The following is a 6,418-nucleotide window of genomic DNA, read 5'->3' on the forward strand; positions in this document are numbered from 1 at the left end:
GAGGGAAGTTCCTGGTATGACAGTACCCAATAACAGTCTTAACCTTATGGCGGGAAAGCAGACTAGGACGAAGGACAAAGACCCGAGGGAGCAGCTCTTTATTTTAAAATTGCAGATCAAGACCAACTTTGTTGATGCAATAGTGGATATAGGGAGCTAGAAGAATTTGATATCCGAGGTCTTGGTTCAGAAGCTAGGATTGAAGATGGTTAAACATCCGAAACCTTATCCTTTAGGGTGGAATCAGAAGGAGGTAGGATTGAGTGTAGTCAACCAATGCACTTTCAGATTTACACTCCACCAGTCGTATATTAACGAGGTCACATGCGATGTTGTTTCGTTGGATGTTTGCCAAGTAATACTAGGCAATCCTTATTTATGGAATAGGTATGTGGTCTACGATAGGTGAGCCTAGAAGTATACGTTCACCAAAAATGGCGAGCAATTCATCTTTCATTTAGCATCTCTTCCACAAGAGATGAGTTTGGCGACAGTGACTCAGGCGAAGAGGCTAGTGAATGCGAGCAAGAGGTTTATATTGCTAGTCATTAGGCCATATGAGGAGCAGTTGAGTAGGGTGTACTTGACTACCTTGAGCAAGTTTTAGGAGGGAGAGCTAGACAGGTTGAAGGCCAAGTACGTGGACTTGTTTTCAGAGATCATAAGACTACCACCACGACGGGGTGTGGAGCATGAGATTATGTTGACCGGTGAGAGTTCTTTGCCAAATATAGGTCTATACCACATATTTGTAGAGGAGCCTGAGGAGATCAAGAGGCAGGTTCAGGGGCTTTTGGAGATAGGAGTGATTAGGCCGAGTTGTTCCCCTTGTAGGTTACCAGTGTTGTTGGTGCCCAAAAAGGATGGAGGCTGGCGTATGTGCGTGGATTACCGGGTACTCAACAAGATAACCATCAAGAATCGATACCTATTACCTCGGAATGATGATCTTATGGACCAGTTAGTAGGAGTGAGGTTTTTCACGAAGCTGGATTTGAAGTCTGGTTACCATCAGGTGAGGATTCGGGAGAATGACACTTATGAATGATTTGTTGTGACCCTTTATAGAGGATTTTGTGATAGTTTACCTTGATGATATTTTAGTGTACAGTAGGACCTAGGAGGAGCATCTTGTTCATGTCAAGAAGGTGTTTGAAGTGCTGTAGAACGGACAGCTAAAGCTTAACAGGAAGAAGTACGAATTCGGGAAGGACGAGTTGGTGTAACTTGGGATCATCATGGGGAAAGGCCAACAGAGGATAGATGCAGGCAAGGTGGCGATGATCATGAAGTGGCAGACACCTAGGATAGTGACGAGGTGAGAAGCTTCATGGGGGCTTGCCAGTATTTGCGCAAGTTCATTCGACATTTCTCAACTTATGCGGCACCTTTACATGGCCTTACGAAGGTGAAGGTTCAGTTCGAGTGGGGGAGGATGCATGAGGAAGCTTTTCAGTTATTAAAGAGGAAGATCTCGGAGGCACCGGTATTGGCATTGCCAAATTTATAGAGTACCTTCGAGGTAGAGACCGACGCTTCTAGTTATGCTATGGGCGATGTTTGGTAGAAAATTTGTAATAAAAAATTGAAAGAAATATCCAAGATCCTTCCTTAGCTGTTGATGAAAGCTCTAAGATCTTGACGATAATCTAATCTCGAGAAATCCAACCCCTTACTCAGTTGAGTAATATGGCTATTTATTAGGGGATAAGGCATGTAACTAACCCCTAAATCTGCTCCAACGTGGGCAAGAATCCCTCAAAACATAGGATAAATGCTTCTGAGGCCGTTCATTTTGTGTTTGAACAAGTCAAATGCTTAAATTGGCATTACAGGCCTTAACTCTGCATCTTTGACTCAAGACACAGAGTTGGGTGCTTGCTGCAAAATTGAAAACGCAGGGGCCACTTGTGTTCTGAGTCCTAACTCTGCGTCTTAGACTTGAGACGTAGAGTTGGGTGGCTGCTATATGCTAAAAAAGCAGGGGCCGCTTGTGTTTCATCTGCTACGGTTTGGAAACGCGAGGTTGCTTGCGTTACAAGAACCGAAATGCAAATGTGAGCTCTGCGTTTAGAAGGGACTAGTAACTTGTAATCCTATTCTTCAAAGTGTTGCAAAGAACATTGTTCAGTAATCTTCACTTTAGCTATCTTGAGGTGTTAAAGTCGTTAGATTATAACTCACACAGTTGATGGTAAATGCCTTTGAATAGAGTTTTCATTAGTCGTTAGAAGGGTCATTGAATTATAACTCCTCTCGATCTATGTGAAAAGTCCTCCGTTTGTAGCTTTTATTTGTAGACATGAAAGTCATCTGATTATAACCTTCTTAGTCAAGACTATTGGTTGAGGTTTGACAAGGATTAGCTATCTATTGTGATTTTTAGACAGCCTACAAAATCCCCTCCAAAGTTTTCAAAAGTTCGCGGTTGACTGGGATGAATTCTCGAAATACTTTGGATCTCAAAATTTTGTTGATTGATCATTCACTCCACCTGATTCAAAGACATCGTGGACCTGGTTATTGGAACGTAGTGATGATAATGAACTTAGTCAAACAAGCTAAAGTCCATTGTTATTGAACCAAACAAGGACGAAGATGATAATGAACTCGTTTGGATTCTTAAGATACTCCACTCAATCTACGATGAGGTGTACTCTTCAGATTTTGTCTGGATCCTTAATATACTCCACTCAATCTGCGATGAGGTGTATTCTTTGGATTTTGTATGGGTCCTTGAGATACTCCACTTAATCTGCGATGAGGTGTATTCTTCAGGTTTTGTCTGGATCCTTGAGATACTCTACTCAATCTGCGATGAGATGTATTCTTTAGATTCTATCTGGATCCTTGAGATACTCTACTCAATCTGCGATGAGGTGTATTCTTCGGATTTTGTCTGGATCCTTTAGATACTCCACTCAATCTGCGATGAGGTGTATTTTATATCCAGAAATTTCTTGTAGGCATTGGTGAACACTCGATGTGCGGCTGCAGGCTTTAAGTAATAAAAAGTCTGATGATAGTGACGTTATCATGGAAACCCTAACTGGAAACTTGTTAATGAGGTCTTCTTTAGTGAGGTTGAATACCTTTTGGTTTTGTTCATCTTGGTGGGAATGTTAAGCCCTTCAGAAGAATGAGTTGCTTGACGGATCGAACTCGACTATTTCAATCATCACTTACTGTAACCTATCTGTACTCATCCGAAAAGCTGCATAGTTGCTTATCATAAGCTAGTTTCTTCTCGGCTTTGGTCACCTTGATGGCCAATTTTAACCTCTCTTTATTTATCTAGAGCTATGTCTTAGCCTTGGTCATCGAGATATTCCTTTTGTGGTGTTTAAAATGCATAAGTGAACTCTGTATTTGAGAATTGAAACGCAGGGATGAACTCTGCATTCAGAAGTTGAACCAACTCGAATGCAACGGTCGCATTTGGGTGAGATTCTAGCCTAGAATCTCGACCTGATTTGACAACTCATAGTTGTCTATAAATGGACCGCTGAGGTCAAATCAAGAGTCATTCGACTCTTCCTCATTCTTCCTAGAGTTGTTCAATGAAGAATTTTGTTTTCATCTTCGGCAAACCGTATTCATCCTCCCCATCAAACAACATCAATGGTTGTTAGACCCTAGGGGGGTGATTAGGGTCTTATGCTAATCTAATCCGATTTAAATGCCAATTAAAATTAATTAATAAGTTATCCTAGCAGGTATGAAATATAACAACTATATATAAGCTAGGATAAGCAATATGAACAACAAAAAGATATATCCTATATGATAAAAATATATGCAAGGATATATAAACTAACACAAGATAATATATCCTATCAAAGAGATATACAATATGATATATGCAAGGATATGAAACTAACACAAGGGGCAAACAATATGAACTAAATAGTGGATCATGTAAATAATGAGCTATGGACAATGGCAATATAAGATATGAACATAAATATAAATGAATGCCAAAGCACACTCAAAGACACTATATGATCACGGAGTTTGGACCTTCCGTCCTACGTCTCCGCTCCCCACTCTCGGGGAGAAATCCACTATCACAATCGGGTTTTCTACGTTCACCCGAATAACGTTTACACATCACACTCGGTTTTCAAGCTAACCAAAAACTTTACAATCAACACTCTTGTAATCACACTCTACACCCTCACAAGTGTTGGACCTAGCCGTGTCTCCCTTAAGTGCTCAGTTACAACCTCTCCCTAGGCTCGTCAACCGACGCCACTCCTCTTGGGACGATCCCCGACTCTCACCACACACTCCTCTCGGTGTACAAGTGTATTACTAAGAGAATATCACAATAAGGCTTAATACAATAATTGATTGTTCTCAACTATGGATGAGAACACAATGAAAGCTCACACTCAATGTTACAACCTCTCACCAACCCACAATATATTATGAATGCAAATACAATAAGCTCAAGTGGGTGTGTGTAACAATGAGATAAAATAAAATCTAACTCAAATAGCAAACTAGCAATAATAAGAATATGAAAATCAATAATGAAATTGCTAGAGAAAAGAGTTAGAAAACTTCTCTATGAACACAAAGAAGAGGATGAAGAAGATTGAGAATGAATCCCTCAATCTGCAGTGAAAACTTCCTCCTTTGTAAACAGAAACCCAAACTTAAACAAACAGTAAAAACCTTAAACCCTTGTTTTTAAAAACTTTTCTTAGCTACCAGATAACTGAGATCAAGGAGGGTATTTATAACCTCTAAAACCTCATCCAACAACCCCAAGCAAAAGACAAAAACAGCCCCAGAAAATCAGCTCAGAAAAATAGCCGTTGGGAACCAACGGATATATTGACGGTCGACCGGAAATTCCTGCGGTCGACCGATGGAGCTCTCGGTCGACGAACCGGTCGACCGACAAACTCTCTGCTGCCCACTGATGGCTGAACATATGAGCAGTCAACCGGATCGGTCGACCGAAATCTGATACATGAAAATCTGACTTTGAAAACTGTTTTTCTGATTTTAAAACCCTGTTTAAAAATATCAAATAAATTCCAAAAAATGTAAAACTTTGGGGAATGATTGTAGACATGATAATAAACATACTAAAGTGATTGGTTTCCAAAAAGTACTTCCCAAATGAAAAATATCATCATTTTACAAAATAGTCCAAAACATGAAAATATGAGATACTTGAATTTTGATGTTTCGACATAAACCAACTTTTGAAACTCTGTGAAATGTTTTTATAGACTTAGTAAAATATGTATAAACTGATATTGAAGTCTATAAACTAATAAGACAATATTTTCACAAAATTGCATATTCTATGCAATGTTATCAAAAAAACAATAGAAAATATGAAATATATAATTTCATATATATAACCATAAAAACTCAAAACACATGTATGTATATATATAACTATATATATGCATAGAAACCAAAACTTCTGCATATGTATATAACTATATATATATATATATGAAGAAACCAATAAATGTGTGTGTATATGATATTGAGCTTAGAGTATCTAACACACATAATATAACACCTATACTAAATATACCCAAGCTTGATGAAGGTCTTCAATGAGCATGACTTGGTAAACTTTGCGGAAGAAGCTTGTAATTGGATCTTTAACTTGAATTGACGTTGCTTCACTCCACAATCCCGCCAACCTCCATTTGATATCGTCGTTGAAGCGCTATTCCATCCATCCTCCAACTACGTTGTTTGTCTACAACAAATACGAAAAATAAATACAAAAACACAAATACTAGACAAACAACATTAGTGGTAAATCATTTGTTAAACAACATTAAAACAAGAAGGCCAACAATGGTGCCCAAGAAGAAGACCATCTATCGACCCATCAAGCCCATCATCACTGCGGCTCAGAGCTCGCTATCGTCTTCGTCGGGCGGTGGTGCCGCGACTCAGGCAGGAGTTTCTCCGCCTCAGTTTTCTTTAATCGGTGGTAAGTGTGACCTTCGTGGTCGTAAAACTCGCTACGGTGAGTTTTGAATTTTGAATCAACGAGGAGACTCGTTTTAATGAAGTAACATAGGATTGAGGCTCTGTTGTTTGAAATTCGAAGCATGGGGGTTTCGACCCACGCGCTTAAAATTTCACTAACGCAGGGATGGACCTTTGTGTTCAATTTTGCCGACGCAAGATTTGATCTCTGCGTCTAATTTTTTTGCTGACGTAGGGTTTGATCTCTGTATCTAACTTTCCTAACATAGGGTTTGATCTCTGCGTCTGATTTTGCCTTTGCACTGATTGATTATTTTTTTCGTTTTGCAGTGCGTCACACCAACGAGCCTCTCCCTTTCCACCATCATTTTGGTCATGAAGGTGGCGTAGATCAAAATATGACATTCAATCTACGCCAAGAGCTTCCTGTTTTCCATATCACTGA

The sequence above is a fragment of the Asparagus officinalis genome, chromosome 3 (assembly GCF_001876935.1).
Source record: "Asparagus officinalis chromosome 3, Aspof.V1, whole genome shotgun sequence".
In the NCBI taxonomy this organism is placed as follows: domain Eukaryota; kingdom Viridiplantae; phylum Streptophyta; class Magnoliopsida; order Asparagales; family Asparagaceae; genus Asparagus; species Asparagus officinalis.